General features: G+C 43.3%; 2 long non-coding RNA genes across 12 annotated transcripts in view; one reads left to right on the top strand and one right to left on the bottom strand.

Annotated features, from left to right (window-relative positions):
• LOC100758509 overlaps positions 1-23201 on the top strand; it is a 75697-nt gene that overhangs the window by 41254 nt on the left and 11242 nt on the right. For 4 of the 11 annotated variants that reach the window (XR_004769325.1, XR_004769321.1, XR_004769320.1 and 1 more), the window contains exons 2-7: positions 6821-7765; positions 8052-8182; positions 9179-9280; positions 12615-12717; positions 20629-20711; positions 21098-21144. This is a non-coding gene — a long non-coding RNA (uncharacterized LOC100758509). Of the gene's footprint in view, positions 1-6820; positions 7766-8051; positions 8183-9178; positions 9281-12614; positions 12718-19273; positions 19340-20628; positions 20712-21097; positions 21145-23201 lie in introns of all 11 variants that reach the window. The other 7 variants (XR_004769329.1, XR_004769328.1, XR_004769323.1 and 4 more) reach the window with 7 other exon arrangements.
• Positions 1950-15680, bottom strand: LOC118237825. Its single transcript, XR_004769331.1, has 3 exons — positions 15489-15680; positions 12579-14942; positions 1950-3242 (listed from the first exon to the last, which is right to left on the bottom strand). It is a non-coding gene; the product is annotated as an uncharacterized LOC118237825 (long non-coding RNA).

Here is a 23201-nt window from a genome sequence, read left to right on the forward strand (position 1 = left end):
TAAGTATTAAAATATAAGCAAAGTGTCTGTGCCCACATGCTTCTGGTGCCTCAGCAAACACTGGATCCTGCCAAGTGCTAGTCACAGTGGTACAAATGGAATGGAAATAGGTTGTGGTGCCTGAAGAGTTTATTTCTTGGCAATTTCAGCATCCAAAGTATTCTGTCATGGTTTGTTAACATTCGGATATTTGTAGAACATTGTTGGAAACACAGAAAAAAGTCAAGTCCAGGCAATTGGATTAAGAATTTCTAGGCTAAAGAGATAGTTTAGTAAGTAAAGCAGTTGCTGTGCAACATAAAGAAGAGAGTTGGGATTCCCTGCACCCACACAGATGCCAGGCAGGCATGCCAGCCTGCCTGTAATGCCAGCACTCAAAAGGCAAGCTGGCTAGCAAGACTAACTGAATCAGCAAACTTTGGGTTCAGGTGGGAGACCCTGCCTTGATCTAGAAGGTGATGAGCAATCTAAAAAGACACCTGACATCAAACTTGGGCCTCCACATGTATGTGAACACACATGTATGCCCATACACAGGCACCATTCAGAGATACACACAATAAAATAAATAAGTAATAATAATGACCTGTATGAAGAAAGATGGCAAAATGTGGCACGAACAAATATAAACCATGACTTGGAGGACAAAGGCCATGGTGAATGCCTGGCACCCAGGGTCCTCTGCAGCCAGTGACATCTATCAGCAGTGGTGAATTCGTTCACAAATAAGGGACTCATAACATTTGTCAAATTTTATGAATATTGAAGTTTTCTGTAACTTTGATATTTGGGAAATGTTCTTTTGCTAACAAGTAGACGAATCTATTTAAGCAGGTAATAGTGTAGTCCAATCTGGAACAATCAAAAACTTACCCATCCTTTCTAGATCCCATCTAGATCTTTTGTCACCATGGTTTTTAATGTTCTGGAGACCAACCCTGGGCCTTATGCATGCTGCACATAAATTCTGTCACTGAACTGCACGCCAGACCATAGACACTTCTAAGGCCCCTTTGTTGTTGTTGTTTTGGTTTGGTTTGGTTTTGGTTTTGGTTTTTTGTTGTTGTTTTGTTTTGTTTGTTTTTTACTTTTTTGAGACAGGGTTTCTCTGTGCAGCCCTGGCTGTCCTGGAACTCACTCTGTAGACTAGGCTGGCCTCCAACTTGCTGATATCCACCTGCCTCTGCCTCCTGAGTGCTGGGATTAATCCACCCCCCAGTGTAAGGCACTTCTAAGGTCAGCTCCGTGCCTACTCATCTATCCACAGTTGGGTAGAAAAACCAACTTGAATCCAACATGAGTTCAAAACATTATCCCTGGTGCTTCAGTTGATGAATATAGCGAAGGGGGACAAAAACTATGCCCAACAACAGTACATTGTGAAGCACCTGCCTTAGGAACTGGGAAGTCACTAAGAAACCCCAAAGAAACTCACAGAGGAACTTGTTCCAAACACTAGTGACCATGACTCAGAGCATCACTGGAAGCACACCATTCTTAACCACATGCCTCCCGGGGTTGCAGTCAACCAGCCATGGGTTACAGTCATCGGCAGTGGACCACAACCACAAAGCACACAGTTTACACGTATTCGGTGTATTGAGTAACTCAGACAAAGACTAAATCACAACCCCAGTGTTAAGAAACAGCAGGTGCAGCTGTTACTTCAGACCACAGGTAGATGGTAAGAAGAGAGTGTGCCCTGCAAGTGTTGTTAACTGCTGCATGCTAGGTACCTTTCTCAACGTTCAGTGCACATGAGTCCACCCCTCCCAATAACCCTTTGAGGTAAGAACATGAATGCACTCTTTTTATGCACAGCAAAACTAAAGCAGAGAAGTTAAATTGTTTCAAGTTCATATACCTGTTAAAAGGAACCTGTGTGGAACCTGTGGTGATGCACGCCTTTAACCCCAGCAGTTGAGAGGAGCAGGCAGGTGGATCTTTGAGTTCAAGGCCAGCCTGGATTATAGATTGAGTTCCTTAACATCCAGGGCTACACAGAGAAATCCTGTCTAGGAAAAAAAAAAGTTGGGGGGAGGCACACCTATAACTGTAACCCAGGGGTCTGTTCTAGGGTAGTGAACACAAGGTATCTGTTCACTCTGTCTCCAGGTTCTCTTTTACCACCAGAGATGGTCAAAATGGGTTTCTAAACAAATTCTTTCAGAAGCAAAATACATTTAAATAAACAGAAAACTACCAGGCAGTGGTGGCAAATGCCTTTAATACCAGTACTCAGGAGGCAGAGACAGGCAAATCTCCGAGTTTGGGGCCAGCTTGGTCTACAGAGTGAGTTCCAGGACAGCCAGGGCTATACAGTGAAACCCTGTCTTGGAAAATCAAAATAAATGAATAAATAAACAGAAAACCAAAATAAAACAAAACAGTAAGACAATGACAAGGGATAATAAATCCTCAAACATTAGCATGGTAGTTTTCAGCCTTTTGGGTTTAGTAATGGAGCTTTGTCCCTGCCTCCCCCACCCCCGCCCCCCCCACACGCATACACATTTTCCTTTGAATCCAATAAGTAAGACAAGAGAGACTACACAGTTGGAAGCAGGCACTCATGCAGATAACACATGAGGCTCTGTTTCGTATCCTGGCTGTGCTGTGCCATCCCATGCAGCTTAAAGAACCGAGAGACCCAATTAAGAGTCATGTCCAACCTCACAGGGGGTTGGAGGACATGCTTGGAAAACTGAGACACCAGACCCAGCTCAGCTATCCTCATTATCTGGCTTGGTATCAAATATACTAAGAAGAAAGGACTCAATTTGAGCACTGTGCAACATCTTAACTAGATGTTTTCCATAGTGAGCATTAAAATTTCATGTAATGAAATATTTCTGTTCTTCATGGTTGTCCATTTCCTGAAGCATCAGCAGTGAGCATGAGCAGACAACAAGTGGAGACATCTGTGGAGGGAGAAGGCTGGGGATGCTCAGGACATAGGCAAGTGGAGGCACCTGGGAGGGAGAAGGCTGGGGTTGCTCAGGACAAAGAGGTTTCAAAGCAAACTGCTCTGACTTGGAAAACGAATGGCTTAGAGAATGGCTCTTTTGTTTATTTATAGTCTTGTCTTTCCTCTTCTGGTTCTTCAGAAGGACGGGATATTTTCAGTAGTTATTCTTCCTCAGTTTGTTTTTCACTAAGTGATATCTAAGCCATCCAATTCTGTATGCAGAAACATGTTGCCCGATTGGCTGTCTGGGCCTGCTGAGTGTAGCACGCAGTACCTGGAAGGAAAGTCACCTAAACTAACTTTCCAAATATTTCTTTTAAGAATGGCAGAGCTAAATGTCAGAGACTACCTTTAGTATTTCAGTCTGTCCACACTTCCTTTATCATTAGCTTGAATACCATGGTGTTTCTCTTGGCCACTTCTGCTATGGTATCTTACTTCACTCCTTGCCCATGCAGCCCTCAAGAGCCACTGTGTACTTCTCACTACTAGGAATACTAGGGATGGGCGGGACCATGTCTGCTAGGTGGCTCCATCAACTCGTCTGAGCTCTACTGCACCTTAGTGGAACAGACAAACCCATTCATTCAAAAAAACTCTTCTAAATTGATGTGGGGTGGAGAAGGAACCACCCAGTCTATTTTATGAGGCTAGCACAAATCTGTTTTTGAAGATCCAGCAACAGAACACACTAAGTCAGTCAGATGAAGTGCTGATGAGTAACCTCAAGTTTAAAAAATACGCCAACCCTAGATCCATATGATAGTTTGCATATGCTGCTTGGGAACCTTTAGCTATAGGTCATGGTTAAAGACAGTGGACTGTGGACTGGATGTATATAATTAACTTTATCCCCTCCTGAAGCCTTGCTAGAATTGATATGGGAGACATCATGTCCTCCTTTTTGGGTTCTTGGGCTCATTAATAAAAGATTTGAAGAACAGACCTAAGCAGAATTCCAAAAACATTTTTGTTAGAGTTTATAAAAAAAAAAAGGCAGGCCATCTGTAAACTTCGGCTGCTGCCTGGAGGAAGAGGATGGAGAATAGATGAAGAGGCCATGCTGCTTCTGCTGGCATGGGATGTATGGCTGACAAGCAGCCACATGGCAGAGGGGCAGGTGTTAGAGGAAGATAAGGATATCCAATCGCTGGGGAAACTCAAAAGTGTTAAGAAAGAGAAGAGTTGCAAGCTATATTGCTGTGGTCTTGCAAGCTATTACACTAGGGGTAGGGATAAGAGGAAGGAAAATAAAACATCTCATTAAAGTACTCATTATTCTGCCCATTGAGCTCACCTTCCTAGGTGCGGTCCCTTAGCCAAGTGAGTGACCCAGCTGACTGGAATGTTACATCTCCACTCAGGCCAGAGATCCTATTGTTTCTACCAGGAGAGTTTTCCCACTCTAACTGAATGAGATCAAAGAAATAAAATGTTTGCCCATGAGGACTTAAAGGAGAAAGAGAAGTCCTCCCTGGGCAGGGAAGGTCAGCATTTAAGCTTAGAAAGTAGACCGGCTGATGAACACTGTAGACTAGAGAAAGTGACCAGGTGAATGTCTGTGGAGAGGAACCTCAGCAACAGGTGAGGAGCTGAGAGAAGCGGCCATCAAGTTCCCTGAAAAGCTCAGGAGGCTGTCGCTACTGTCTTAAAAGCTGGAGTAAGGGCTGAACCGAATGACAGCAGCAAGGTTGGTCAAAAGCCTACAGATGGAGAACTTGTATCTCTTGGTTCCCCTTTCTGTCTCAGAAGGAGACAAAAAACAAAATAAAAACCCCACTTATTTTTAGAGTCACTAAACCAGGGGAGCTGCAGACCCTTGAGTGCCTGGCAAGAGGCCGTTTCCTAATGGATTGAAAAGGAAAGAATGATCAGGAAGTTTAGTTGTCATCAGCTTCCCACCATTGTAACAAATACCTGAGATAACCAGCTTACAGACAGGAACGGTTTGTTTTGCCTCAGGGTTCTGAGGGTTCAGTCCAGGATTGACTGCTTCCATTGCTTTTGGACCTGTGGTGAGGAATCACACTATGGAGGCAGCAATGCCACGGGTCCTGTGTCCAGGAAATTTGATTGGGGTGTCAGAGTGCCAGTGTCACTTTCAAGGACAAGCCCCAAGTGACGTGCTCTCCTTCCTGCTAAGCCCCACCTTTTAAAGGTCCTACCATATTCCCAGACCACCAAGGTGTAGACCAAGCTGACAACATGGTGGCAGTGCTAGGGTGCTTGACATCCCAACAGTAACTGTGAGGGTCTGGTGGACCAGGAAGTAGCCATTTGTCATTCTCTGTTCCCAGTGTTCCACAGAAATTAATTCATTTGATCTTCAAAACAACCCACAGGAAGAAGCAAGAGCAAGAACAAAAACAACCAAGACATGAGACAGAAAAAGGGGGGAAAAAAAGACTCTACTAGATATTAAGATATCCTTTAAAAACTGTGAATATTACAATAGAATTTTAATATTAGGAAAGGCTAATTCCTTATTTCCTATTTATAACTAATTAGCAAATTAAATTAATTAACTGGCCACATCAGATTAATTAATACTAGAATAGGCATGTTAGATTGAAAAAACATAGAAACTGACCCTTTAACATGAGGATAAAAATGTAATTTTTTTAAATGGGCATTTCCAGTCTATAGGGGAAAATAATAATACAGTAAAGAGTGTTGGGATAATTGACTATATACACACTCAGAAAATATAACTTCCAGATGGGTTAAGAACAAATTTAATATTAAAAACATGTTTAGAAACTTGGACTAAAACAGGCCTTTGTAAATGAGACTCACTTGGCAGCACGCTATGTGACTTTGAGTCCAGTATTTAGTTTTCTGATGGTCCATGGCTTTTTGTTGTTGTTCTGTTTTTAACAAACAAATATAAAACAATAGGATAGAGATAAACATTTGACAGAGTGGGTGGAATAACAAAATTATTTCAAAATGTACTCTGATCCATTAATCCAAATCTCACTTGTTACGTGGTGCCTTGTGGTTTGTGGTTGCATCCAGCTATGATTATCACTGGCCTGAAATTGTGTTTCTCCTGGTTATAGCATAACTCACTCTATTACACAGATCACCCCATGTTAAGTCCGGTGTCTCCATGTTCCCATGAGTGACAAGAAAGCATTCTCCTTTGACACTTTTTTAAGATTTCTTAAGATTTTGGTTCATGTATAGATGTGTTTGTGTATGCCTCATGAGTGTGAGTGTCCTTGGAGGCCACAGAGGGCATCGGATGCCCTGGAACTGCTAATGTGAACTTCTGGATGTGTGGTCTGGGAACCGAAATTGGATCCTCTTTGAGTCAAGCAAAAGCAATTAACCACTGAGCTGACTCTCCAGCCTTCCTTTGATATTGTTTCACAAGTTCTTAGCCACTATCATAACTGTTTTCGAACATGATTAGATGACCAGTACAAAAAAAAGCCTAGAAGTCTGGGTTCCCATGAGTCCTCTCTTTCAAGGATCAGACTGTTATGTTATCTAATTCAATGGTTCACTTTCAGATGCTCCCTCCAACACTGCACTAAGTGGAAATGCTTTAGCAAGTAGAAGTGACCCTTTTATTTATTTGGTTCTTTTGAGACAGGGTCTTACTGTCCTGGAACTAACTAGACCTAGATAGTCTGGAACTCACAGAGAACCACCCTGTGTTCTGGGATTAAAGGCGAGCGCCACCAACACCCAGCTAGAGTGAACATTTTTAAGGTCTCTCCACTCTTGATCCTCTTTTTCTTTTTTCTTTCTTTCTTTTTTTCTTTTTTTCTTTTTTTTGTCAGACAAAGTTACTTTACTGGCAGAATTGTCATATTGGTGTTTGGGCTTTTTTTTTTTTCTCAGGCAACCAAGCCCCTGACAAAGTAACCCTGTATCCTGACAGATTGCTACCTGTAGGCTGCAGAATCCAACTCAAACCGGCTCAAGAAAATTCTTCCAGGAAGTGGCTTGAGTGACTAGAAACTCTAAGTCTGGCAGTAGCCTCCAGCAGAGCTGATTTCTCGGCACTGCTAAGCCCATCCCTGCCTGCCCCTATGGGATGAACTCTTCCAGAATGAGGGAAGTCCTTGTCAAGCCAAGACTGAAAGCTGTCTGTGTGGGTAACAGAGGACATCTCCTGCTTCAGCACAGCACACATATGATTGTCTTCTCAAGTTTATCCTTGTATCAAGGCGTTGCAACATCACCACATTCTTGCTTTGGTTGTGGAGCAGACTGACTGAGTCTGTCTGCTTCAGTTCCTCTGATGTGTTCAGTTCCTCTGATCAGGAGGCAGAGGCAGAAGCAGACGATGACTTCCATTTTAGTTCTCCCCCAAGTGAGGTACACTTTAAAACAGCAGGTATTTACTGTTTTTTTGTGTGCATGCTTGCTCTTTGAAGTTTTCTTAGGACACTAGAATGTTCCATACTTACACATTGAAGAAAAATGAGTGATATACCCACTCTTACAAGATTTGTACTTAAAAAAGAAAAAGAAAAAATCTCCCTGGTTCTCATCTTCTTGGAGCTACAGAAGGGTCCTGAGGCTTTGTCTCTCATGTCAGAAGACCATATCTTCCTTGATCCCATGGTCTGTTGCAGTGGCCCTTGTCATGAGATGAGGGGCTGAATTTCCAAGGACAGAGAATAAGTAAGGGCTCCAATTCCTAGGAAATGAGAATTTGATTGTTCTCCACTGCAACCCACAGCTAGGGCTTAATGGAAGTCGCTCCTGCAGCTCCCAACCTCCTCATCTCAGTGAAGTCCACAAGTGGCTGTCTTATTTTATGTGTCTGCCTCAGTACAGGTACTGTCTATGGTATATTATGTCTGTCTATCCTCTCTCCAGCTGTCCATCTCCCTCTACAGTCTTTCCCTGCCAGCCAGTCATTAGCTGGCTTTGTCTCAAGAGCCTGAAGGAAAGTGGCTCTTGGTAACCATAGGCAACCATGAGCCCTTGCTAGCTATGTGCACTGTATTTGCAAGGCGCAATCTAGCCATTAACCAAGGAGATGGGAAAATGTGCTTTTAAGGTTTTCCTTGTGCACTGAAGTCATTGTCTTCCTTTTCTCCCCACTCCCTGATTTCCGAAGAATGACCAGTCCGTGGGTGAGATGCAGATCATAGGAGGTGAAGACCTTTCAACACTGGCTGGAAAGGTTTGCTAATGTAACTTCTCAGGAGGTGTACACTTCTGGGGACATCTATGTGACCTTCATGTCAGGTCAGAGCTCCAAATGCTTTTCAGCAGCTCTCCCGGGTTTGCTAATTCATGCAAATAGATGTGTGAGGCCCTTTAATGATTTCTCCTGTCCAAAGCACAGCCAGTAGAAAGAAAGCTTCTAGGACGTGCTGCAGACGGAATCCTCCAGGCTTCCAATTCCAATCTTATTTCAGACCACAAAACCCCGGGCCCTTGCTGGGCTTCTTTCTACTTACCTCAGAGCCACCTCTACCCTCAAAAGAAGCTTTCTCTTTTGTCTGAGTTTCTGTCCGTTGCTTTGCAGCAAGCACTGTGGTAAGACACTTAATCAGGTTTATTGAAATGTACAATGAGGTGTTGGAAGGTGCTTCTTGAGAGCACAGATTTTAGTCCTTTGAGGAAGGGCTAACACTCCCACCCACAGCCCCACCTACAACCCCACGCCCATACCCCCATAGCCCGACCCTCAACACCACACCCTTACCCCCACCCACCCTCCCACAGCCCCATACACACCCCGACACCCTCACCCACACAAAGAATGAAACCTACTAGACTTTGGGGGTTGGGGAAAGAATACCCTATTTTAATTTGGAGTTCCAAACTTGCCCTTGACTAATTATGAAGTGAAAGGACTATTTGGATTCTAACATAAATTCCGGGATTCCAAGAGAGGGCTGCTTTACAAAGCACATGATCCTAGTGGAGTGATTTGAAATGCAGATTCACTGGGAGTGAAAGCAACTAGCAACTGCTGAATCTGCTTATCTTCACCTATCCTGATCTAGCCTGAACATCCCCTACCCACCCCCCAAAAAAACCCCTTCAGCTTTCTAAGTAGAAAGAGTCAAACACATTTTAATCTCTCATTCTTGGCAGCTGTGACTGTTAAACAATTCCCCGAATGGGGAAAAGCAGAACAGCAGCCACATTTAATAAAAGTACATATCATAATGTTTGGGACGCTACTGGGCTGCATGGACAATGACCTGAAAACAGTTTCTTCTTTCTCTGAAGACCGCCTTGTAGGTTCCATGAGTAGTGAATTCTGTTCTGTGGCAGCTGAAGCGAACTGGCTAACATAACTGAGCATCTTTTGACAGTACTACGATACGGCAGGTATTAGCCTAGAAAAACTAAACTACTCAAGCAGTTTCCTGAAATTCAAAGCTTTTAAGACCCTGGAAGGGTTCTTTAAGTCATTCTAGCTTAGTTCTTTCCAAACAGTTTGTTAAGGTGGAAGCTTCACCCCCAGTTCCTGCCATCCATATACCCAAAGAGTCTGGGATGTTATGGTAAAAGCTTTACCCCAGTCACTGGCATTCATATACCCAAAGAGTCTGGGATGTTATGGTGGAGGTTCCACTCAAATCCCCCTCCCCCCTCTCCCTCCAAACCCTGCTGCACCTTAGAAAGCCCGCCAAATGATGACCCCTCCCCCAGAGATACTCAAGACCACTCCCCCAGTGTATTTAAACTGTCCCCCAGAGAACAGACTTGTGCTTTTTCTGGTCTCCCTTTCCCATCTCCTCTCTGGGGGGCTGGAAGGCGACCGGGAGCATTGTGATCTTAGTCTGGTGGAGAGCAGGTGTGGGGAAGAAGGGTGTTTTTCCAGCCCCCCACTTTTGAACCAGTGGGGGGAAAAACAGCCCTCTCAGTGGAACCTCCAGATGAAAAGTTTCTAGACCCCCATAAGCCTCTCTGCCGAGGCAACAATCCAAATCAGACCAAATCAAACCGAATTAGAAAAAGCCCACATTTAATGGATACAACTCTGCCGACTGGCCTTCTGCCCCCCCCCCCCCAAGAGAGGAGACGGGAAAGGGAGACGGGGGAAAAAGCACCAGTCTGGTTTCTGGGGGGCAGTTTAAATAACCTGTGGGAGTGGTCTTGAGCATCTCTGGGGTAGGGGCCATCATTTGGCGACTTTCTGAGATCCAGCAGGGTTTGTAGGGAGATGGGGGAGGAGGCTTGGGTGGAACCTCCACCATAACACAGTTAGCACTACACATGGCCCACATCTTGTTTGTGCTTTTAATGAGAGGACTGTCACAATGACAACTCTTAAAGGATTCCATTCGGGCTTCCTCTCTCCTACCTTTCCATTTTGTTCTGAAGTGATTTTCCTTTTAAACAAGCACAGGTATACCCTCTGAGCCCTAGAGGTTGGGGGTGGGGATGGCAATGGGGGTGGCTTCTTATCTGCGGTGGAGTAGGCAGAAGGCTTGGTGGGTCTTGGCTTTGGTGTCCCCTGCTGTAAATTACTGAGAGATCAAAGCCAGTGTGCATTCAGGGGAAAAGGTGAACAAGTAGGAGATCATACAAGCAGGAGTCAACCTCATCTTCCTGCTGACAAGACAGTTTCTCTCAGGCTACCCGACACTAAAGAATTATATCTATACCCTCCTGTTTGTGAAGAAACATTTCTATACGTTTAAAAAGTTGCCAAGTAGAACCCCTTGGGCCAAAAACTTGTAAGATAAAGCAACAATGACTAGCCACTCAACAACTGACAACCCCACTTGATCTTAAAGACTGAAGTTCAGAGAAGGGCTAGGTGAGCCAGGGCAGCCGATCCCCCAACCACCACATCTTCAGCTTGCCTGGGTGTTTATGTGAATTTTACCTTCCTGGCTGTCTTCTAAGTCTTGACCCTTATTACTCAAAGTATAATCTAGGCAGGCAAGTTTTTCTACAAAGAGCCAAAAATACAAATATTTTAGACAGCATGGACTAACAGTCACTTTTGCACTAGAGGTGATGCAGAACCAAATGGATGTGTTCCAATAAAACTTTGTTTGCAAAAACAGGGATGAGGCCTAATGTGGCTCTGAGGCCATAGTTATAACTAGGAACTTGCTGGTTCAAGGTCAGCACCACCTAGGTCCTTATTAGACCACCTAGGAGCTTATTAGAAATTCAGAATCTCGGGAGCCACACCAGAGCTCCTAATTGCAACCTCCTAGATGGTCTCTTCTCACTTCAAGGTTTGCAAAGCACTGGACACCCCACCCCAACCTACTATATCCACTGAACCACCCTCGGAGCCCAACTTGCTTTTTTGAACTTTGTTATGATAGGGCATGAGATTGGGCCTTGGTGGGTGAATCCAAACCAAGGCAGGTGAGGGACTAATATACCATACAGATGGAGCTTGTGTGGAAAGTTTTGTTGGGGGAAGAGAAGGGGAGAGAGAGACACACAGTTGAGAGAGAGAGTGAGGAGAGTCAAAGACCTGTCTGCCTCTTCAGAAGAACAACAAGAAAACAAGAGTGGAAGTAGGCAGAGCTTATCTCTTAAAGGGACAATTTGCACCTGTGTACAGAGCCAGTGTGATGCACTCTGCCAGCACCTGGGTGCTAACAAACTTTAGCATCCAGTTGAGTCTTGGTAGGGTTTAAACCATTCTCCACAAAACCTCCCAAGGGATTTTCTTAAAATAAAAACTGAGCCATGCCACTTGCCAATTGAAATCTTTTAGTGGCCTCTTAATTAGCAGTTGTCAGACTTAACAAAAAACAAGCAGCCCAGTCAAATTTAAACTTCAAATATTGTGTAAATGTTCAGTGTAAGTATATAGTAAACATATTTTCTGTAACTTTGTCCTGTGTAGTACTGGAGACATACCCTAAAAATTATTCACTGGTTACCTGACTTTCAAATGTAATTAGGTGTTTGTGGTTTACCTAGCAAGCCATCATTTGATGTTCCATAAATATGAGCCAAATTCCTGACTACAATAAGTCTGGCTTGATCTGACTGGCACCCCCTACCACATTTTCATACTTCACTGGCTTAATGGCACTCCACCCTAACTAGCTGACTCTTTCTTGCCAACCCCGTGGACAAGCTATGCCTTCTTCCTGGAACCCACTTTCCTCTTCCAGAATCCCAATATCTGCTCTGTACACTATGGCTTCCCTACAAAGCTATCAGGAATTGGAGGCACCTGGTGTGAAGATGAAGGTTCTGTACCGCCTGGTCCCACAGCTGCTTTGCTCCAAATAAACACACAGACACTATATGAATTATAAAATTGTTGGTTGATGGCTTGGGCTTCTTATTGACTAGCTCTGTCTTAATTATTAATTCATTTCTATTAATCTATGTATTGCCATGAGGCTGTGGCTTACCTGTAACCTGGCATGTTACTCCTTTGGCAGCATGGTGTCTCTTTCTTCGGCCTCCCTCTCTCTTCCTTTCCCCAGCCTTCTCCTGGTCTGCCCCACCCCCATGCTTCCTGCCTGGCTATTGGACAAACAGTGTTTTATTCATCAACCAATAAGAGAAGCATATATACAGAAGGACATCCCCCATCACTGGTGTACTCTTCCACCATCCCCCCAGCCCAGTATACACCTATGCACAAGCTCAATTCCCTTAGAGCCCTTTCTACAATTTACAGTTTAGCACTTACTTAGGAACCCCTTTTTTATTTTCCTTTCGCCACCAGAAAGTCGGTGTGAAGTAGGCAGAGACCACTGTGTTCACCATCTCATCTCCAGCATCGTACACAGCCTCGTCCATCACAGGTTGGAATAAATGTTGGATGAACAGTAAGTGCATCATCTCATGTAGAAATCAGAAAGACAGTTTCAGTTAATTTTGAGCAAGGACATGGCAGAGGAAAATTCTAAATCTAAGCCAATTTGGCAAGGCCTCTGGTGGCAAGTGATGGGATCCAACTTATACTTTAAGAACACTTTGGCTGCTTTACAGAGAATGGTTTGGAGAACAACAAAAGTTAATGAAGGTAGCTATGAAAGGACACATCAAACTAGGTGATTTCATTTAGGGCTGGAGGGGAAAGGAGTTGAGTGTCCTAGAGAAGGCAAAAGGCTTCAGTACTGATGAAACTTAAAAGGAAGATGGAAGAAGTGAATACTGCATAGATAAGGGTGGGGGAGTGAAAATAACTGGAGCTGGGGGTATAGCACTGGTAGAGTGCTTGCCTAGCTTAGGGTGTAGCAGTGATAGCTAGAGTGCTTGCCTAGCACTCCCAAGTCCCTAGGTTGGATGGCAAGTACTGGAAAAAAAATTAAAATTTTTATTTAACTTTAAGGATATCCTTTTCCTTATAAAATAAGGACCTTGTGTTACTCAGACTTTTTAGCACTATAACAAAATACTCAAGTAGACAACTAAAGAGAAGAAGGATTCATTGTGGCTCACGGTTTCAGCGATCTCAGTCCATTTGGCTCCATTGCTTTAGGCCTGTGGTGAGGCAGAACATGATGATAGAAAGGCATGAGACAGACAGGAGAGGCTGGGTGGGAGGGGGGAATCTCCAAACAGGACATACATCACTTATCAAAGACATGTCCCTGCATCCTTCTGCCTCTAATAAGGCGCCACTTCCAAACAGCATAGTGATGACACAGTCACCTCTCAGTAGTGCCACCACCTGGGCACAAAGCCTTCCACACAGGAGCCTCTGGGAGGACAGTTTATATTCAACCCTTCACCTGTTCAGTCTTGTCTGCCCAAGAAGAGTTTTCAAGACAATAAAGAAATCCCATAAATTCCAGCATTCAGAATCTCTTCCCAATGATGCAGACTGTGTGTGAGCCAGAGCAAACTTAAGAGAATAAAGCACTCAACACCTAATGGGCCCTGGTTTGGGTGGTTGTAGAAGAGTCTAAAACTGTAATAAATATCTGCAGTGGGTGGCTAGGTTGTTACAGTTCACCATCTAACCGTCTGTTTCCTCATATGCTCATCATACAATCCAAGTCAGTCAATAAATTTGCATTTATCGTGTTATTACCCTACCAGGAATTTAGGCATGGCTTCTCTGTCTCAGTGCTGAGCACCTCAAGAATAACTTCCTGAGTCATTCCACAAAACCCTTTTTCTGGATAAAAGAAGAAGAAATATTCTTGGAATTTTGATCTTGGGATGGGGGGGGGGGTGTACTGCAGAAGGAAGTGAAAAGAGAACCAGATTAAGAATGGGGGAGGGAAGGAAAAGTAGGGAAGCTGGACAGGGCTGGCCCTGCATGACTAAGGAAACAAGTAAGGAACTGAACAAGGAAATGATAAAATAGCTGCAAATGCAGTTGAGTTGGGTTTAATGTAGACTGTCTCAAGAAAGAGTTGAACTTGCTGAGTTAGGGAAGAGGTGACATCATGGAGCTACTTAAGGGGAAAAGAATATAAGTGTGGGATATTGTAGAAAAAACCAATCAATCAATTAACTAATTTAATATTAATCTGATAAATTAATTTAATATGAAAAAAGCAGAGTGAAGGAAGTGCAAGAGCGAGGAGAAGCAGAACCACCCTGAGGGTTTGCCTGTGTGTGCAAAGCTGCAAAGCAAGGCTTGCAGCAAAAGGGAAGGGGAAGGCATAGACATGTTTCTTATGTTTTTTATGAAAGAAGAACCTCCAGAAGCACATGGAAACAGCTCCCCCTTTTCAGCTCTGCCATGTGTGTTACCAACAGCTCTGGGTCCTCTTAAGATATTGGAGTTCAAATAAGAGAAAAGATTTTTTTCTGTCTTTCTCCTTTTCTTCCTTGCCTTCTTTCACTTTCAAGGGAGGCTAGCTGGCTGAGTCACGGTTCTAAATAGGTCATTGCTGTTGAACAAAAACGAGCCCTCACCGGTTCTGTTCAATCACCTCTGGCGCTTAAAAGCATTTGCTTGGTGTCTTTAAGCTGTCGGCACAGCACACTCTCGCTCTCATTTTCTTCTTCCCCAAGTTGATTTAATCCTGGCACTTCATAAAAATGTGTGTCTCCATTAAAGCAGGAGGATTCTATTCATGTTGAAGAGAACTCCCTGAAAGGGTGAAAGAAAACCAGAGAGGCAGGGAAGCAGGCCCAGATCTGGCACTGAAGACGCACAGCTGTGCAGGTTCCCTGCAAGATTTCACGGGACAAGCACCCCACCCCCCAAATAAGTTTCTAATCAAATGCCAGAATGAAGCATTGAAACTTGCCAAAATTCAACCACCACCACCACCCCTCCTTGGCTGCCTTAACTGTTTAAATCATTCCCTTTTATTGCCTCTGACTAGGCTGAGAACAATAGTGGAAATGCCCACTGATGGATGACTCTGGCAATTTTGTGAGTTATCACATAAAATGAAATGCTGAGTGACATTCCTTTCTCTGTGGGATTTATATTCACACTCCTCCTCACAGTCAGCAGCCACCCTCCAGCCCACCATTGCCATGCCAATCCCTCTGAGGGTGACCACACCCACAAACCCCTGTTGCTGCTGTTGAGACAGTGTGGTGTGTTGATCGCTTTGTGTTTTCAAAGGTTGAAAGTAAGAATAGACATCTTAAGAAAATCCGTTCTAGCTGCATAATTCTTCCCTACCTTCTTGCTTCCTTCTGCATTAGGAACACTCAGACCTCAGAATAGCAACAAACCCCACACCAGAGTCTAGAGAGCCACTAGAGAATTTTTGCCTACAGCCCCCGCAGATTTTTACTGGCTTTCTGGGAGGAAGTGAGCTAGGTGTGAGGAGATGACTAAGACAGTAATTGGCAAACATCTCAGATTCAGCGATCACAGTTATCAGATGGGAAGTGTTTTGGAGGCACAGAGAGTTCTGAAAAAAAAAATCCTGAAGGTTGCCCACTCAGAAAGTGGGAATTTTAGTAGACTGCTCAGAGCAAATTAAAAGTTGTAGACACTAATGAAAGGTCGGTTAGGAAGAATTGCAGATCATTAAAGATAGATGGAGATGATGTCTCATAAGAAAATGAGCTACAGAAAGTGAAAGAAATGAGTCAAAATTATTCATTTATCACACAGAGTTCTTTTTTTTTTTTTTGGTCCTCCATCTTTCTTTCCTTCCTTCCTTAATTTTTCCCTCCCTCCCTTCCACAAAGTCTTGCTGTATAACCAGGCTGACAGGAACTCATTATCTTCCAGGTGTGGTGCTGTTTCCCAGGTGCAGTGCTTAGGTATACACCACCATACCTGGAACACAAGCCTTTCTCGATCACCTTTTCCTGTCAGTCAGTGATGAGCCTAATCTTGGTGCATGAAAATGAAAGGATGGGTTCCCTTAGATACTAACACAAATGCTTCCAAGGTTGTGATAATTCCATCTTTTATACCTTGGGCCTTCATACTGTATCATCCCATGGTAGAGGGTGGAAAGATAAGAAAGAGGAATGAGAGACTGAAAGGGGACAAACCTCACTTGCTATTAAGACAACTATCCCATTCTTGCAATGATGGCAGCACTCTATTCTTGAGGACAGAACACATGGTTGGATCACCTTTATTGGGCCCCACCTTAATGTTTACTGGCGATTCATTTTCCGATGCAGGAACTCTGTACAGTAGAATCCAATGAGTGGTCTTAGACTGAACAGACAAATTACAAAGGCCATTTTAGGAACAACTGGAAACATTTGAATGGGTGGTTGGCTTTATGTGATATTAAGAATGCCATTTTTGTTAGATGTGAGATTTTGGTTATATAAAATGGAGAATGTTATGGTAAGTTTAATATTTTTTAAAGTACACGAATACACTTAAATTCTTGAAAGTTAAATACACATCAAAACTTAAGAAAAGCTCAGGACTGGGTTACAGCTTAGTGGAAGAGTGCTTGCTTACCTAGTATATTTGGGGTGGGAGGAAGGAAGGAAGCAGTGAAGAGAGAAAATCTTTAGATTTTCTGTTTTCAAACATAATTTGAATACATTTAAAAACCAAATAGCTACATAAGACATGTTAGCAAATATATCAGGATGAGGCTGGAGCACTTGCCTGGTGGGCCTCAGGTCCAGCATTCAATCTCAGCCTTGCAAAAAAGGGTTTGTGTGTGTGTGTGTGTGTGTGTGTGTGTGTGTGTGTGTGTGTGTGTGCGCGTGTGTGTGTGTGTGTGTGTGTGTGTGTGTGTGTATGTGCGTGCGTGCGTGCGTGCGTGCGTGCGTGTGTGTGCGTGTGCGTGTGCGTGCGTGTGCGTGTGCGTGCGTGTGTGTGTGTATGTGTGTGTGTGTGTGTGTGTGTGTGTGTGTGCGCGCGTGCGCGCGTGCGTGCGTGCGTGCGTGCGTGCGTGCGTGCGTGCGTGCGTGCGTGCGTGTGTGTGTGTGTGTGTGTGTATTTTTAGTAATGTAAAGTACCTGAACATCTGAGAAATAGAGGCATACCAGCCAGGATGGCAGTGGGGACTTCAAGTGACTGCCTCTTACAGCAGCAAGTGGGGACAGGAGAGGTGATGTGGGAGGTGGCATTTTTCTTTAAAACCTTTCAAACTTCAAGTATGTTGGAATGATTTTGACACTGTATCTCAGAATCAATATACATCCAAGTCCCACCTCCTACCTACCGTCTTAGAATTGTGGTTAATCTTTTTAAAGATGGCATCTATTTTACATAGTTTCTAAATGGAAGGGGGGGAGAGAGAGACAGACAGATGATTCTTTTCAGGGCTCCCTACTTAATTAGACAAGAATGCATACCAACATATTTTGGAAAGAAATTTTTGTTTACATAATTGGACCAAAAAGGGATGGTAAATAAGGAAATTCAATTAACCCCAGCATTTTCTAAGCATCCTGCTTAGCTAATAGGCTTGGTCCATCAAACTGAAACTACAAGTCCAAGTTAAGTGCTATGAATGGAGGGCAAAGGCCATAGCAAGCCATGTTTGAAATGCTAAAGGGTTTCCTGATCGTGTGAGTTTTAGAGGACTTGATGGGCTCAGCCCCACACATGATATTAATGTGTAGTGACATAGAGAGGATACAAGGGCTCAGAAAGAAGACAATACAGCCTTTCATCTTGATGATAAAGTTAATATTCTTGTTTTTTTCAAGACAGGGTTTCTCTGTATAACAGTCTTGGCACTCACTTTGTAGACCAGGCTAGCCTCAAACTCACAGAGACCCACCCACTTCTGTCTCCCAAGTGAAAATTAATACTCTTAATAAATAGGTTTAATAAGAATGTTATACCTAATAGAAAAGCACTTCCAGAAATGTTTGACATGGACTGTAAAATATAACTTTACCATTATTCTTGTGTAGGGAGGTGACTTGTTAATGTTTTTATTTGTTAAATTTCTTTTGTATCAGATATAAATAAGAAATTTATGGTTTGATCTGATATTACAGTTACTTAATCAAGGATGAATGAAAGATCAGGGGCCTGGCATATGTGCCCACACACATGGACACAAAATAAATAAAATTAAAAATATTTAAAAGCACAAAATAAAACCCTATTACTTTCAAGGAATATTCTTCCCAGTTAGTGATTGGAATGGTATATTATAATAGTCATAATTCGGTGGGCAGCATTGACATATTACTACTAATCCAATTGATTGGTTGATTTTAATTCATTGATAAGCTTAACAGCCCTTACTCTTTTAGAAAATAATTGTTGCTTCTGCACACAGGCAATACAGTAGGTTCTGGGAATGCAGCAGTGAACAAGACAAACACAGTCCTCCACTACATGAAGTTTAGAGTCTAGTGGGGGAAGAAACTATCCAACAAGAAATTGGGATGAAACATAATTTGTTTCTTAGGGGAAAGTTGATGAATACCTTGTGAGCATGTAGCAAGGGATCTGACCATGTCAGTAAAAACACACAGAGGGTCCCTCAAAGCTCTTTCAATTACCCACCCCACCCCACCCCCACTCCAATTCTTCAGGGTTGAAAATCCAAGGGTAGATACACCCAGAATTTTGGTGGCTACATAGGAATAGGCTGTCACTGTTAAATATATGATTGTCTCCTGAGCTCCATTGATGGTATAACTTATATTAGCTGGCTTTCCTGCCGGTGAGCTTGGCATCCCAAAGATGGAACACAGAGGGACATGGCACTATTGAGATGTCATAATTTTATGGATAGTTGCTTCAAACAGGCAGCAAGGTCTGACATGAGCCTGCTACTAACCTGAATATAGACAATAAAATTGCAACATCGGGTAATTCCACAGGGATGTTAAAATGAATCTGGGATACTTAGGTTTCCTCTGATTGGACTTACAGAATGGGGAAGATCTATTAAGCATATTAAGAAATTCCAACTATAAGCAAAACTTGCATTTATCTTGTGAACCAAGGTTTTTTTAAAAAAATCATATTCTGAAATGTTGGGAATTTTTTGTCTTTTTATTTCCCCCCAGAATGTCCTTATTATTGAGGTAAGCTGGCCTTTCCTTTTTGGTATTGCAAGTTACAAGAATCTAATGGTGAGTTTTCAAATGCTGGCCTTGTTTATCATATTACCCACTGTGTGTGTAGCTCTTTAAATGTATTTAATGGGAGCCAAATATAGCCAGTGGATTCAAATAATTTAAAACCAACTCTTTACAATGACTGTTAGGTAGGTGATCCTGTTTTGTATACAATCTCACATACATCACAATCGGCTCTTGGTGGATTTATGAGCCAGTTGTGGGGAGAGTAAACTAGCTGGTAGAACCAGTCAATACATTTACTGTTATGTATTTAACAGGAAAACCAAGGCTAGAATTCTCCTCACCCAATGATCTCTAATGGCTTTCAAATGTTCTCAACCTTCAAAAATCATAAATTCCATCAATTAACATGGCAATCCAAGGGAAAGTTATGGGGTTTTTGGTGGTGGTGGGTCTTTTGTCTTTGTTTTTGTTTTTCTGTTAAGAAAGAAATAGAAAGGCTGTCTTGTGACTGCAGCAGACTCCCACAGTAAAACCGCCATGCTTTCCCAAGAAGCATGGTGTCTTATCAGCCAGCAAAAAGCCAGAGGATCTTTTTGTCATCAGGCTTTTGTTCCACATTTGTCATTGTGTCCTGTATGCACAGCTCTGGCTCTACACAATTCCAGGAGTAGACCCTCCAGCCAAATGAGTCACCGGACCCTGGCTAGCCTCAGACCTGTTGTGTTCATCATCAGCTCCTGGCAGCTGAATTCTGTCAGGAGGACAATAAATTGCAGCCTCCAGTTCCGTATAATTGTGTATCCACAGCTCATCAGCAGCAGAGACCCTGTGCTCACTGCGGCCCAGGAGCTCGGAACTCCTGGCTGTCACCAGCTGCTGCCCAGACACATTTAGCCTCCCAGCCACGGCATCCCCTAAGGAGTAGGGAGGCCAAGGACGGATTTATCCTTTCTGTGTATTCAGATGTACATCCCATGTCCATGAAAATTCATGTGTCTCTTGTTTTGTGAAATGTAACCTCCGGGCCAAATTTAGTCCCTGACTGTGCATGCAAGAATACGGGTACACTCAGTAAGGGCGGCCCACATGCTCTCCAGAGGCTGAACCGAATCCTTCGACACAGCTGAAGGATGCAAGAACAGAATATTCACCAGCATAGTCTCCCGCTTCCAAACAATATGCCCATGAACACACAACTGATTCTGCTTCCTATGATGACTCCTTTTGGTTGGCATTTGAAATTAATGTGCATTTTATGACTAAGGAATTGCTCTGCAAATGTAAAGAGCAGTATGCTGTACAAATTGCTCTGTTGAACTTTCTGCTTTTTTGCAAAGGACGTTGTTGGAACCGGGAGGACCATGAAAGCGTTGCTCAGCAGCATCGAGAAATACAAACCCAACATGGTAAAGATAGCCAGGTGAGTCAGATGCCACAGCACTGTGCTCTATCCTTCCAAACAAGACCAAGAGGCATCCTTTCCCAGAACACTGTCCCAAGCCATTGGTCCTGAACCTGGGCTGCTGTGCTTGGACACCCTGACAAATAGCTCATCTGATTGGTAGCCTGAGAGAGAAAGGGGAGAGAGCAGAAGGTCTTTAATGGGAGCCGTTCTCCACATGCTTCCCTGGCAGCCGGGTGAGCCCTCTGCAGTTGCTCAGCACATACAGCAATGCCATACTGTAGCTGCAAAGGCAGGAGGGAAAAAAGACCAGAGTACACAACTCAACAGCATTTAATTCTCTTTGCAATTTACATCCCAATTTATTGGAGTAGTTAAAGTGAATTTTTTTTTTTTAATGGCAGTTTGTTGGTGAAAAGACCAGCCAGAATTGACAGCTTCAAACCTGACTGTAAGTGTTTCAGGGTTTGGCGTGGTTTTCTGATGCTATTTTATTTTGGCATTTCGTGTGCGACTAATAGTCCTCCTGCAAATTCTTTGTTTCTACCACCTTGTAATGGAGACTAAGGCTCCTTCAGAGTCCACATCTTAGGTATGCATCTTTCACAACAACTCCATTCTATATTTTGAATTTTGTTTGTTTGTTTGTATTTTAAAGAACTTCCCTGGTAGGTAATTCAGTTCAGAATACTATAGGACTCAGCTACACAGGCCAGGCTGGCCTCCACCAGGCATCTACCCTCCTCTTCCAGCTTCACCAAGTACTGGGATTACAGCTGTTCCCCACAACACCCTGGTACCTTGAATCCATTCGATACTTCTATTGTTACATTTTATGCAATTGGTCAGTTTTAGGGTAGACACAAACTTACTCCCCTAAAACCAATTCAGACATTCAGGATCCTTGACTGGCGGCTCTTTCCACCAATCAAAGAGGCACTACAAAGCTTTAGAAGGATTATCCTACCCGCTTCCAGACCCTGCATATTAATGAGGCATCTCCCTGCTACCTCCAACAAATATTCAGTAACACACCACCTGAGCAAGCAGAGCTCTCCCGGTGGCATCTTCACTCTTTACTTCAGACATGTGCTCCGGGGTACTTTCCTTGTCCAGGGTACCTTGCTGTCCTCACAATAAGATTGGCTCTGTTATAAGGAAGGACAAACAAACCAGTTAATTGTTTATTATTCTAAACAAGAGGCAGGCAGATTTTTTTTTATTATTTGCTTAAGGCAGATATCAGCTAAGGTTCTCTAACTTGTGTTTGCTCTAAAGCCCCTAGGATAATTTGGCTCCAATTCTCATCAGCAAGCTGAAAAAAAATTAAACAAAGAGGAATAGTATAGAAGAGTCATGAGCCAGGGTCTCTTCATTGTAACAAACATCTTCTCTGCTAGGTTCCTAACTGCACACCAGATCACCTCGGGACAGATAGATAGATCCCATGGCCAGTTCCTGGGGGTTGCTGGCCTTGGGGTCTGGTCTGCAGAGCCCATGGCCTGTTCCTGGTGGTTGGTGGCCTTGGGGTCTGGTCTGTATGTCACTATCATTATGTAAAGTTATTAAGGATATTTTGTGAGGAAATTGTGTTAATTGACATTGAAAATATAGGACTGGAGAGATGACCCAGCAGTTAAAAACACACTGCTCTTGCAGGGGATTTAGGTTCTACCAGCATCTATACCAGGCAACTCACAGCCTCTTGTCACTCTATTTTCATGGGGGATCGGATATGTCTGGGCTCCACAGTCACACACACACACACACACACACACACACACACACACACACACACCCCACAGAGTTAAAAATAAAAATAAAACATTAAAGACAAACAGGGCAAGCATGATGATTTGTACCCACAATCCTAGGACTCAGAAGGCTGCAAGTGGATCATGAGTTCAAGGCCATCCTCAGCCTCATCGTGAGACCTCATCTCAAGAAAACACAATAAAACAAAACCGAATTCAATTATGAATCTCTTGTGTCATTGTATAACAACATAAAATAAGAGCAGCTAAGACTGGGCATGTAACTCCGTGGTAGAGCACTTGTCAAAAAGTACCCTAGATCCCAGCAGTACACATGCACACCTACACACAGAGACATACAGACACAGACAACACACACACACACACACACACACACACACACACACACTTTTACACACCAGCAACTAACACTGTAAGAAACTATGATGTGCCAGGCCAGGTTTGTACTGGCATACAGGGTTAGTTAATTTAGTCTTCACAACAGCTGCTATTGCTATGCCCATTTAACAGATGGAGAAGTGGAACACAGCCGCAACAAACTTAAATATCTTTCCAGGGTCATATAAGCACATGAAAAGGGCCAGTAATGAGCCCAGGCAATCTGCTTCAGGTCACAACATTTACAAACACTGCAGGAGCTGCACTGATCAGTGAGTGATGGGCTCCTCTGATTCCTGACAGCCCCTGACTCATTGGTTCCTTATCCCATGACATCACTATATTTGGCCTTCTA

Source organism: Cricetulus griseus, chromosome 3 (genome assembly GCF_003668045.3).
Source record: "Cricetulus griseus strain 17A/GY chromosome 3, alternate assembly CriGri-PICRH-1.0, whole genome shotgun sequence".
NCBI classification, from domain to species: Eukaryota; Metazoa; Chordata; class Mammalia; order Rodentia; family Cricetidae; genus Cricetulus; species Cricetulus griseus.